This window comes from Myiozetetes cayanensis, unplaced genomic scaffold (assembly GCF_022539395.1).
Source record: "Myiozetetes cayanensis isolate MyiCay16 unplaced genomic scaffold, myiCay2020 scf12, whole genome shotgun sequence".
Classification (NCBI taxonomy): domain Eukaryota; kingdom Metazoa; phylum Chordata; class Aves; order Passeriformes; family Tyrannidae; genus Myiozetetes; species Myiozetetes cayanensis.
This window is the reverse complement of record NW_026086826.1, coordinates 12361221-12374608: the sequence shown is the minus strand read 5'-3', so window position 1 is coordinate 12374608 and position 13388 is coordinate 12361221. Positions and strand designations below refer to the sequence as shown.

Here is a 13388-nt window from a genome sequence, read left to right as displayed (position 1 = left end):
CTAAATCCGGCACTGTCTAAGCAGTGCCAAAATATGTACCGTAGAATCCCAGAATGGTTTGTATTTGGAGGAACCTTAAAGCTCATCCAATTCCACCCCCTACCATGGGCAGGGACACCTTCCACTCTCCCAGGTTGCTCCAAGCCCCGTCCAACCTGGCCTTGGACACTTCCAGGGATGGGGCAGCCACAGCTTCTCTGGGTGAGTGCATTGACTGCCGTGTGTTTTTAGATACCCCCTGTCGCACTCCCGGGTGCCGTCCCAGGCTCTGCGCTGATCCCCCACAGCCCCTCCCGCCGCTCCCTCAGCCGGCCCGGCCGGCCCGAGGCGCCTCCCCCGGGCGGGCCCTGCCCCGCGCATGCTCCGCGGGCGGTGCCGCCGCGCCGGGACCGCCGCCCTCCGCGCCAGCGCCCCGGGCCGCTCCCGATCCCGCTCCCGATCCCGCTCCCGATCCCGCACCGCGCCGAGCCCCGCGGGGCCGCGGCCGGGCCGCCCCGCCGGGACACACGGAACAGTGAGTGGGGTCGGGCCGGGGGCAACCGGGCAGGGAGGGCGGTGCGGGCGGCGGGCGCGCTCCCGGCGAGGCTCCGCGATGGCCGCGGGGGCGGTGCGGGGCTTTCCCGGGGGCGCGTCCGGGGTCAGGAGCCGGTGGGTCCCCGTGGCCAGAGGGGCCGGAGCGGGGCCGGAGCCACCGGGTTCTCCTTATGGGAGAGGGGCCGGTGCGGAGCCGCTGATTCCTCTTGGCCAGACGGTGCGGGGCTGCTGGTTCCCCTGATCGCGGGGGCCGGTGCGGCTGCGGAGCCGCTGCTCCCCCTTGGCCGCAGGGTGCGGGGCCGTGCGGGCAGCGCCGGGCCGGGAAGGGGTGTCAGAGCCACGTTTGGCGGCCGGGCGGGGGAGGCCGGGTCGGTGACAGGAGGAACCGCAGTGAAACAGCTCCGGCTGTGGCCGCCGGTGCGCTGGGAGAAGTTCAGAAGTGCCCCGGTGGTCGTGGGTGAGCGCGGACCCCCGAGCCCCCTGTGCCAGGGGAGATCCCGCTGCCTCCCACTGCGGGGCAAGCTGCGGGCCTGGAATGTTGAGGGTGTCCAGCTGTCGGTCTGGCAGCTGTCCCTCCGTAAGGGATAGGGACGCTTCTGGGACATCTTTCGCCCCCAAGGGAGGTGACAGCCACGGTGCGGGGCTGTATGCCCATCACCCCGAGGGACACGCAGGGATGGGGAGCAGGTAACCTGGCAGGTGGCAAGTTGTGCTAGCTTTACTCCTTCTACAGACACCTGAAATTCTGCTCTGTGTGCGAATGTGTGAAAACATTGCAGTGTTGGATAATGGAAGGGAGTTGTATCTTTAAGGTCCTTTCCAACCCAAACGAATCCATGATTCCGTAATCGCCTTGAGTTGGGATTTTTAAAATACGTGTAGAAAGGTCGTGTATGAGGACAACCAGGACACAAAAGTCTGAAGCAGTTCAATAATAATGGAGAGTGATGGCAGAAAGACAACATGGCAGTGGCTCAGTGTGGCAGGAGGGGATGGACCCGGCTCTGTTTAAACAAACATCGAGTCTGTGCTTAGGAGGTGGCTATTCTGATGAATTGGAGATGGAGGGATTATATTTTGAGGCATATCTGGAAGGAAGATAAGTGCAGTGCAAGAATGTTTTGGGGGCTTTTTTGTGATTCTTTTACTGGGGGGGAGATGGCAATAATTCAGAGTTGTGTTGCTTTTTAAAGTTCACTCCAGTTGACCCAATTTTGCTCATAGAAGATTCCCTGTAGTTTTATTCTTCAGCAGGGTGGATGTGCTTTGGTACCCCTTTATTTGGGCTGCTGAGGCTCAGTATTAAGTTCAGTTTTGACCTTATAAGGGGACTGGGAGGCATTTCCTCCTGGCACTTGTTTTTAAAACACACAGGAAGTTGCACCTTGATCTGGGTCTGTGTTAGGTGACACCGAGACAGGTGCTTTGAAATGCAAAGCCAGCTGAGGACATGCTGCTCTGTCTGAGCCAACAACAGATCACAGCAAGCTCTTGCTGTCCTTTGTGGTCTTAAAAGTTAGTGATCACAGGCTGATTTTACAACCATTTCTGTAAGTACAATTTTAGTGATTCAGTTGTTAAATATCTTACTTATCAAAGTATCTGCAAGCTGTTTGCCTCAAAGCCCAATGGCACAAAGACCGTACTATGCTCGTGCATCACAAAACTGCAAATATTTGGCCTTTGAGAAAGATGGGGTGAAAAGCTTGTAAAATCTAGGGTGAGTGGGTTTAAATTTGAACAAGAATATAAACACAGAACTGGAACAGCTTAACTCCTGGAAGGCTCTGCACTGAGAAAATACATCAGAATTAATTGCAAAGTGGCCTTTTTGAGAGGTAAATTTTGATCTGTTTCTGTGTGCTCATATTGTTCAATGAATTTATTTAAAAAAACAAATGGGAAGCAAGATCTGGAGAGAATATCTAGTACAAAAACTTTGGAAAGCAAAGAGCTGAAGTGCACCTGAACAGCCACTGGCCAAACTCAGAGGGTAAAATCAACATTCCTTTTAAACTCATTTTTCCTTCTGTCAAACAGAGTCTGCAATTTTGACTTTAATTCTTTTGCCTAACCTCTTGAGGGGCTGGGAGTAAGCCAGAGTTCTTGACTGGAAGAATAAGTGGTACTAATTCCATAAGTTTAGACAGACATTTCTGTAGTAGTTTATTCTTGCAAATAAAGACTGAGTTCAGAGAAACCAGCTTCCCTTTTTTGTGTACAGTAGAAAAATCTTTCTGTTTTCGCAGGCAGCATCCTGACGGTGATGCCTGTGAAGAGCTTCACCTCTTTCCTACCACTTTCCTCCCAGTCCTTCCTGGCTTTGGAGGTGAGACACCTTTTTCACCTGCAGGACTGCCCTCAGGTTTTGTGGCACCTTGCTGGTACCTGATTTGGCACGAGGAAGAGATGCTCAAAATACAGCAGGAACCCCTCATGGAGAATCCTGGACTCCCTAGCCGTGTTGGGTGTGAATTGCAGCAGAAAGAGCTGCTCTGTGTTTACATAAAGAGGAAGGTGTTTGCATTGTTTGAGAGGTCAAAGCTTTCACACATAAAAGCAAACCCTAAGGATTGGTTTGTACTGAGACGTGAAAAGGGTTCTTATGAGAATCTCTGAACCAGAAATCAGGCTGGGAAGGAAGGTTGTGGAGGGAAGACTGAGCTGGGTCTTGGTTCCTGGCTTGTCTCGTGTCCAACAGCAATTAAAAATGACAAAATGTTTTCGTCTGGATGAAAAACTGGCAATATTCATGTTGTTCTTTTGCAGCCCGTCCAAGAGTTTGCAATTCCACAAAGATCGGGCATTATTCCTGTAAACACACGAGCTGCTCTCGATCTTTAAAGCACTTAAAGTGCAATTAGGTTTCAGGTACTGGTAACGGCAAACACTTGCTGGATTGATAGAAAATGGCTTTGGCAGTTCAAGTACATAATTCGTGCAGTTAATGCTCCGCAATAAAGCTTTTTCGTGGGCTGATGCTGCTCGGTTTTGCTCATGGGGTGAGACAGATATGCTTGAACTTCATCAAGAAGGAAAGTGGAGTCTCAAAAGAACAGCATTTTGGGTTTTTTGGCAGCTAAATTGTCACATCCACCTATTGCTGTAGTTTCTGTGCAGTACAGGAAATGACAGATGAGGGGGATTTTTCTGTTCTCTTGTCTTGAGGAGCAATTTAGGTATCCCATCCAGGATTTGTTCTACACAGTCGCCTGATCCTTTAAAAAAACTGAAACAAGGCCGAAAACTACGGGAAAAAGAGGTGCCGATGCTTTTCTCAGGCAAAATGGTTGCAGTTTCTCTTGACTGAAATTGGAGAAGGGAGGAAGTACAATTGAGTGGTTTTATTGTCCTGGCCTTTTGCGAACAGGTGGGGTTTTAAGGAACAGATCCTGACAATTTTCTTCACGCTTGTAAAACTACAAATTTTGCTGACTTGAGTAATTCTTGGGTTTTTTTCTTGAGCTGGTTATATAAATGTAATATAAGCTGCATAACTGACAGAAAAACTGAGGTACAGGAAACTGGAAGAGCAGCATCAACATGGAAAATAAAGTCTGTACCAGTTACTCTGCATATCAATACCTTTTACAGGGGGTGAGACATTTGATAACAGTGACACGAATGTGGTTCTCTGCATGTTCTGTGATTATGGTTATGCTTTGAAACTGCTGGCACATAAAATTATTCTGTTAGACTTCTTTCCCCCCCCCGTGGAATATAAAAGCTAAGAAAGGGAATAGAGGAAAACAACTGGCAGTTGATGGAAAAGCAGGGGATTTATACATCACCCTGGACGGTGGTGAAAGCCTGGGAAAAATGAAATTGGACTACTTGTTTGAAGAGGAGCTAACCTGCAGAGTAAGATTGTGAGCAAGTGCAGTTACAGTTACCAAAGAGTGGGAAAGTTGTTTGCAATTAAGTTTGTCATGATCAGATGATCTGATCATTAACACCCTTCTGGAAATACATCATCACTGCTCTGCTGTAGCTCTGGAGCTCCCAGAGCAGCACCAAGGGCTTGCTAGTAAAGAACAAATCTTTACAAGGCTTCAAGACACTCATCAGTCATAAATCCATGTGTCTGGTTGCTTTGCCTTATGATGTATTTTGGACTCGTAATCCTTTGAAGTAGGGCTGCTTCGTGAAGGAGATACTGCTAATAAATGAAATAAATTCAGTATTTAATGCCAGGAGTCCAGACTTTGGTCGCCTGTGTGTGCACTGGAGGAGGGGACACAAAGGTCAGGCAGCAGTCTGGGGGGGGATGAGCACCTAAAGCTGCATGAGATGTGCTCAGAAGCCTTGGGGTTGTTTAACCTCAGCTGTGTCACTGGCCAGGGCCTGACTTTGACTACACAGCCTCTTTATTCCCTCAGCAAGTTTCTCACCCTCAGAGGTTATATTCCATCCCCTGCCTCCAAAGGCTTAATTCCCTTTGAAACACAAAACCTGACAACTGCTATTCCTGCTTCCAGGAGAAAACTCCTGAAGGACAATTTGCACCTTCCTCAGACTGTGGTACACAATGTCCCTTGTTTGCAGAGTGGATCTGAGAGCAGCTTTGGCTTTTGAGGCAGCAGTGTACGAATATAGTTCAAAATTTTAGCAGTTCTGGAGTCCAAGTGCTGTTTAAGCTGTTCTTTGAGTGTTTCCTGTCATTTCCAGCTATTCCAGGACTGAGTGGAATCTGGCTTGCTCATCAAGAAGCCCAGTTGAAGTTTAGCAGGGTATTGAAATACTAAATACTCTTAATAATTACGCTTCAATCTGGGGTGTATTGTATCAAAATAATTTCATTTGTCTTTCACTTCAGATCTTTAAAACAACTTCATTCTGCTGGCTGGGAGATGAGACTGAGGTAATACTGACTCATGTTATTTGGAACAGGAAAAAACTGTTGTTCAAGCTACATCTGGGAAAAAACCCTTCCGCCTTTCTTGTCCTGAGGAAGGACAGATCTAGGCCTTCTACTCCTCTAGATAAGGAGAATGAAGCAGATCCATAACTGGGACAGGGGAGGGAGGAGAGGGAACACTTGCAAGCAGTTTGTTTGTATGTGGACTCCGTTTTTCAGGAAATGAATTTGGCAGAAGTAACTTTTCTGTTCATTTTGAGACACCAGCAGCACCAAGAGATACATTAAACAAAACAAACCTTTAAAACTTCGGCACTTGTGCAGTCTAAATGACTTCATTTTGATTGCCGTCCACAAATACCTGTCTCTACACTCCTCTGGATTTTATTGAAGTATGGTAAGAAATTCGAAGCAGGGGTTTTATTTGTGTGTTTTTTTGGCTTTCTTTTTTTGTTTGTTTGGGTTTGGTGTTTTTGTTTTGGTTTTTTTTATTCTGGTGGTGGTGTGTGTGGGTTTGTTTTTTTAATGAATATATATTATTTTTTAGGGCATTAGATGTTTAAAAAAAATAAAGGTACCACCTAACTTAAGTGCTGCATTAGACTCAGGCTTTTATATTTAAATCTGCTGTTTTGTACAGGTTGGGTTTTTTTGTCCCTATGATGTCAAGCTCTCACTCCTGCATGGAAAAAGTGTAGCCACCCTCAGTTCTGAGGTTTTTGATCAAAACCAACTCTAAGCTGGCACTTGCAGTTCACTTTATATAATGCCTTGTACACTCAGTGTTTCGTGTTTACTGAAGATGCACAAGAAATAACCTTTCACTTCCTGAACACTTCTGTATTTCACTTTTCCTCAAAGCACAGCAAAACAGACACTAATAATTTTGAAATTGCCAGGGCCTGTGTGTTTAGAAAGTTTAAAAGTTCAAGAGGAACCAGAATGATCAGCAAGCCTGACCTGTGTGCATCACACCTTTATGTATCAGCCTGTGTTCTCACCCTCTACGGCTCTGTCACATGGGCTGGAACACTCTGTTCTGCAGGAATTATCCTCCCTGAAAACAAAATATTGCAAATACAGTTTGTTTTTTCCTGCTGTTGATTTGTGTTTAGTTTGTATTAAATTCTGGGTTTTTTGTAATTTGGATCTTCTTTCATTCTTTCTTGCTCTTAATGCTTAAGCTGAAGGAAAAGTGCATTTGAAGTACTGAAGTTACTGAAGTAACAGCTGTAATTCCCACACTCAACACGTGCCACCTTCCACTTTTTCTAATGGAAAAGTCTGTTTGTAATGGACACCATGTGCTTCAGATATGATGTTATAACCTTATAACTTCTCTATTAGAAGCCTCAGTGCCTGACTTAAATGACTTTTATTTGACTTATGTATTGATTTTTAGAAAGACTTTTAATAATCTGTCTCCTGAAGACAGGGAATAGTCAGGAGTTCGTCCAGATTCTGGAAAGCTGGTCTGGTTAGAGAGAAGGAGCCTGCCTGATTGCTGGTTTTTGGTTATTGCCAAACTTGTGCTTGTGTTCTTTCTGCTGCATCGTCACCCTCATGAAGGGAAAATTGAGGTTGTGTTTATTGATGAGACAAAATAAACCCCCGTGGATGTTGTACCCAAATGCAAGTGACTGGCATGAGCTTTGCCAGCTGGGAATCTCCCCTGGAAACCTTTGTTTTACCACCAGCATCAAGAGGGAAAAAATCAGCCTGTGTCGTTTTTTACCAGCAATTTTTTTCGTAGTAATTCCTGGCCTTGAACAACTTTGGTACAGTTGTGGGATTGATGAATAGGGGAGAGCCTGGGTTTGCTTTCACTGTCACAGCCACACAGGGTAAAGAGAAAGGACATATGGGGATAGCTGACTTTGAGCTGCATTTTTACAAAAGAACAGCTATCTTTTGCCAAGTTTAAAAAAAAAAAAAGTCCTGTGGGTTTTAGTCCTTTCAGCTTCCTGTCCATGTGACTTACAACCCGCCAAGTTACAGCTATATAAGCAAGATACATCAGCAAACAGACTTGGCTTAAAAAAAAAGGCAGCTTCTAAATCCTGAATGCTCACCATGTGGCAGCACAGCCTTAAACAGCTGAAACCTGAGGTGCTGATCATGTTAACTTGGCTGTGTAATTAACCTGACTGATTGACTCTTCACCCTTTGTTGGTATCAGCTGAATGTTTACCTTCCAATTAAAGCCTGTGGTACCTCTAGGTTTAATTACACCACGTTCTTAGAAGTTTGCTGTGGAATTAAGTGAAAAATAAGCCAAGTATTTCCTTGGCCTGTGGTGTGTGTGCAGAGGGAGGAGGCAGCAGTGCGGCCGGGGTGTTGTATCGGCGAGGCCGTGTTGTGGCACGTCACCCCTTGGGTTGAGCAACCAGCTCTGAGGGACTCTCACCAGCTTCCTGCAGGGATATGTGGACTTGGACACTGTGCTGTGAAAATCCTGTGTGAGAAACACCAATATTCATCAAAGTGGAAGCAGCTTCACCTCATGATGTCACCCAGTATACAGCACAGAATATTTCTCCCGCCTTACACCACAGGCTGTACCTGTTGATGTGCTTTGTGCGTCATTTATCGCTCAGAGAGACATTTATATAGAACCACCCTCTCTGTGTACTTAGAGAATTTATTTTATATGACAGGGGCAGGACCTGCCAACCTATAAATCCGTGGCAAGACTCTGCCTCTGTAGGGAGAGTAACTGGATGCTGCATTACAACCCCTCTTGGGATTGTTTCATGCTTTGTCTGATGAACAGATTTCTCAGGGCTTCTTCAATCCATTAAAAATTTCTTGCTTACTGCTTGATAAAGTTTAATTAGCAGTTAAACTGCTGTGCTTGTTTGTGCACATACATGCTGCTAATTCCCCTTTTATCTCCAGAGTTCTGTGCAAGTGCAGTTTTGCACAGACAAATTGGTGCCTATCAGTGACACTGAGTAATTACATAAAGAACTGAAATTTGTCCAAGCTTTGGGGTGAGTTCAGCCTTGGGAGTACAGCAGAGATGCAAACCACTCTTTCTGATAATTTTGCTGAAAGTCAAAGGTTTTTTATTAGAACTGCAACTTTTGCCAGGCAGAACCATGCAAAATAAGATTTACCACATTTCAGCTCACATTTTGGAAGCAGTGTAATCAGTACTAGTTCTGCCTTTAGGGCCAAGACAGCTGGCAGATATGCACATGACCACTTGAGATGTCCCATTTGGGTGATATTTGCACTCTCCCCACAGCCAAACCATGTGTGCTTCCTTTTTTTCCCAGTAAAGGCTGATGACCACCAGTAGAACAGACCATCTTCACCAGGCTCTGCTGTACACAGCATGTGCCTCTGCTCGCAGCCAGTGTCACCTGAGAAAGGTTTTAGGGCCTCTCCTCATGACTGAGTTATGCTTTAAATGAAAATCCTCTCTCTTCAGTACGGTTTTGAAGAAATGACCTTTCCCAGGCCACTTCGGGGCGTTTGCTGTTGTTGCTCAGTGTTAAGAGACAGGGAAAGCTGAGAGTAGTTAATTAGCAAGCAAAACTGCTATAACGATCCTTATCTTTTAAACAAATACACACTTTTGGTCCTATAAAGCTGTTCTACATGGTGTATACAAACACTAAGGTATAATTTGCTGATCCCCAACCAAAGGCTTAAGAAGCAGCTTAACATGTTCTATCTCTGTGTTAATAGAGTTTAAATTTTTAGGACTTAGTTTAGAATCGAACTTTTAAGGGTAGGTGATACGGCGCTCTGCTCCACGAACATCCCATTATAGAATGTGCTAAAACGAGATAATTCCCTTTCCCCCCTCTGTCCCAGTTTAATCCATAATTAGGGGTGAGGTAGAAAAGGTCTTGTAAAGGTTTGGGAGGAGAAGGTACCGTGGGAGAAGTCGGTGAGATGCTGTGGAGAAGCCCAGTGTGGTGGGTGTTCTCTCTGCAGTGAACTGGTGACTCAAAGCTGTTGAACACTTGGCTCTGCTTGGAATTTGCATACTGAGCCTCACAGAATTTTCTTAGTTTACAGCTGAGCTTTGTCTCCTGCTTTGATTTGCATTTGATCCTGATCGTTTCCAGAAGCTAAAAAAATTTAACTGGTGTATTTTTTCATGAGTAATGGAGGGTCTCAGACCAATTAATTTTGCAATAGTTCTGTGTTCTTTCATTTTGTAGCTGTGTCTTGTTTTAAGTCACAGGCACTGGCTTGAGGAAAAGAAAAATGGTAATTTGATCTCAGTGTGGTTTTTATAAGTCAAAAGGTCATCTTATGCTTAAGAAAACAAATAATTTGTACACCAAACGGTTCTTTCATGATTAAGAGGCTAAAGTATGTTTGATGCAATGCTTTAGTAATAAATAAATGTTAATAAAATTAACACCTCAAATGTCAATTTTTAACCTATATCTATAGCTGGATTTATTGCCAGATTAAATTCAGTGCTGTTGATAATAATTAGAAAGGAATGGCTGTTACTGGAATATCTGGAATTCTTACTCTGTTTCTCTTGCCACATCTGTTTGCTCTCGCATTACAGTAAACAGAAAAGAATCTCCAAGATTTAAAAATTGGGAGTTTGGCTTCTATAATTCTTAATTAAGCTTTCATCATTCCCAGCTAAAATGGCAGGGTGGCTCTCTCACAGTTTCTGTCAAAGGCATTTTTCATTTGTGGACGGTGTCCCTGCCCATTGCAGAGGGTTGGAATCAGATGAGCTTTAAGGTCCCTTCCAACCCAAACCACTCTGGGATTGTACAATTCAGGGTTTTAGTTTAAGAATGTGATGAGAACTAGCAGAAACCAAAGTTTAAAGCAGCCTAAATGAAGTCCTTTGCTCTGGTTTCAGGGACTTCTGCTCACAGTCCATTAGCTCAGAGTTTCTTGGGACAAAAATAAAAAGCGGTTTGGTATTTCTGGTGTGTTTAACACTTAACAAATCAGATCTTTTAGTATCACCAAAGGAAAAAAATTCAGAGCAATTTTTCTGAATCTCTCTTGAATATCTAAGGGTACTTTTATTTCCCATAAGGAAATAGTGCCCACACAGATTTCCCTCTCTTTGCAGGTGTTAGCAATTGAATTCTACTCGTGGTGATTTTGTGGAAAAGCTTTGTGGCCTTTTTGCTCAAATTCAGGTGAATTTGCTCATGAGAATGTTTTTTACATGTTTTGTTCCACTGGAATTTCAGATTTTCTGAAGAGATGCACTGTACCGTGAACTCTGAAGGGGGAATAAAAATAGACAATAGACTGACAACATGCTTTTTTTTTTCATTTATTTCCCTGTAAGAATGAGGGAAATTATTTTTCTTCTCTTTACATGTATCTAGGATGGTATGGAGAGATGCAGAAGATAGTTTTTAATTGCAAATAGCCTTGTATATAAATATAATCACTGCATAGGGACGGAAATCACATACATAAAAAAAGTGTCAGCTTTCTAATTTCTGGTTGAGTACAATTGATGTGCACTGAGCCATTTGGGAGAATGAACCAATCTTACTTTGGGGCAGAAATATCAAGACAGAAATGCAGTTTGGTTGCAGCCAGATTTCCAGGTTGTAAGACACAGAAATATTTTGATTGCTTGTTTGGAAAACAGGTAGTTCATGTGGTAATTCCCAGATTGCTTCAGAAAAGTGCTGGAGGATTGGTACATCCAAGTTACCATAGGAATTACAGGTAATTTTTTCTCAAGAGTAAAACCACTTGTAGAGATGAAATTGTGACTAATTTTTATGAGTTCTGTCCAAAGGTAACTTTTCAGTACAGATCTGCTTTGTGAAACTAATATTTATTTCATGTTAACTAAAAGTCTTTCAGTGTGCGAGGTTAAAAAACAACAGGTTTTTTTGACTGGTCTTCAAATTCTGAAACTATTCAAGCACAATTATTTTTTATTTTTTTTTTAAATATGCTGATGCATTTTGAGTTGGTTTTTCTTGGGATAACAATGTTCTGGCAGTTACAGTGACAGGGCAGTGGGTTTTAGCCTCCCTAAAATCCAGAGGCTTCTGTAAATGAGGAGTGATTCCTGATGTGGGATTGCTGGTTTTTGTAAGGGCCGAGCAGTTGAAGACTGGGGATAAACCAACAACATGGTGAAATTGGAAAGAGCTTTTGTTCTTAGGATTCCTGCATGTTAACTCAGAAATTTGATTGCTTTTAAGGACAGAAAAAAGGAAGTGCTTTCTGGAGAAGAGAATTTAGAGCTAAGAGCCATTTTGGACAGCTGGGCTGTGCTGTTCTCAGCATTAAGTGTGTGCACAGTGCACCTTCTGCTTTTATTTCTCATTATTTTCTCCAGAACTGCATGTGCTTTAACAGCCAGATTTGCTCCCCGAAGCTTTTTTCCCCAAGTAGAATTTGGAGGGAGTGTTGCTCACTGCAGTTAAATATTTATTGTCCAGAAAACTGCACTGTGGTATTTGCAAATTGGCTGCAGACTTGGAGCAAAGCAGGAAATGTCCAGATGCTTTATGAAAGTTCCTTTTTTCCGTAGTTCTTGCTTTGGAAATCCAAGGCTTTGGAATTCTAATTGTAAAGCAGCCAATTTCATCACAGTGTCTAAAAAAGGGGGAGAGGTGTGATTTGAAGTGCCTCAGACTTGACTCTCTCCTTCTCTTTTTTTTTCCCCCGCTCTGTCTTTCCAAATTTCCTGGCTGTGGGATTCCCTGGAGGACCTCCCTCACAGCCCTTCTTTTCCACCTGTGTTCAGTCCTCTGCATTTTCTCATTTGTAGAAATAAAAATAAAAAATAAAAAATAAAATAAAAAAAAAATTGAAATTAGAACGAAGTCTTTGCAGCAAATATTGGATTCTAAGTTTGCCTCTCTCTCCCACCCAAAAAAAAAAAAAATTTAGAAATTTTTTTGTCTCATGGTCTCTTAGACACAAAATGTCTCGTTAGTTCTGGTATCAAGTTCAAAAGGGGAAATACAAAACCCCAATTTTAGAACACAGTTCCTGTTTTTCTGACTTGACAGTTTGAGCTCAGACTTTTGTTGCTGCTGGTTTTTGTTAGTTTTGGAGGCAGGCAAATACTGTTTGATAGTTTAGCAAATGGGTTAGAATGGGCATAACATTTATCTGTCCTCTCTTTCTTCTGAGTTACGGTGAAAACTTCACACAAACTGGTCATTTTATGCTTTTTCTGGCAAAGAAGAGCAGAGAGGGATATTTTTTTAAGGCTAACCCAGTAAAACAGAGAAAAAACTTATTATAATTCATGCACAAGATGCCTAATAGAGTAGTTCAAGTATAAGACTCAACAACCTGTGACTTCCACAAAATATGAAACATTTTTCTTAAAGGTTTCAGGAGAGTGATTCTCCTCCTGTGCTTTCTTTTCCCTTGATGTCCAAAAAAGCCACTCAGCCCCAAAGAAATGTACTGTTGTTATTTTGTCAGTGAGGAGGGAAGATGTAGTAAAAACCTGACATAACTTCTGAAGGATGTGATTATTAACTATATGATTTTAACATTAACTCTGTGATTTGTTACCACTGGCCTCTCTTCTTCCCTTTGTCATTTCCTTAAGATCTCTTTTAAGGCATAAGCATCAAAATTAAGTTACTTAGGTTGGGGGATATTGCTGCAAATCTGGCAAAGACTTTGGTTTATATGTTTTTTGAGCACATAAATGGTTCTGGAGGTCTACTTATATATATAAAATATACAGGATCACATATTACCACCAGTAGTGTCTATATATGTTGTATTAAACAGATTGTAATTGCTATCTGATTAGCTTGATAGGTCTTGATTAAATTGTACATCTCTTCAGAAGGTTTTGTAATGGTTTTTCTGTTCTTCTCTGTTGTGACTGTAAATGTACAGTCAGAGTATAAAAGTTACCAACTTAACCATGTGGAAATTCCCTATATGTGACCACTAGTTCCTGTAAATCCCGTAAATAAGATGAAGACTTGCTTTAGGAGGGTTTTTCTCTGATTTTTTGGGGGGTTGAACAAAGAATGGCAGAGATACTGCT

The 13388-nt window shown here is 43.1% G+C and overlaps 1 protein-coding gene across 1 annotated transcript in view; it reads left to right on the top strand.

Moving 5' to 3' along the window:
• Positions 1-371: 371 nt before the first annotated feature.
• JAK1 (Janus kinase 1) overlaps positions 372-13388 on the top strand; it is a 51930-nt gene continuing 38913 nt past the window's right edge. Inside the window, exon 1 of the mRNA XM_050307431.1 lies at positions 372-514. The gene's annotated coding sequence lies outside the window, so the exon portion shown is untranslated. The remainder of the gene's footprint in view (positions 515-13388) is intronic.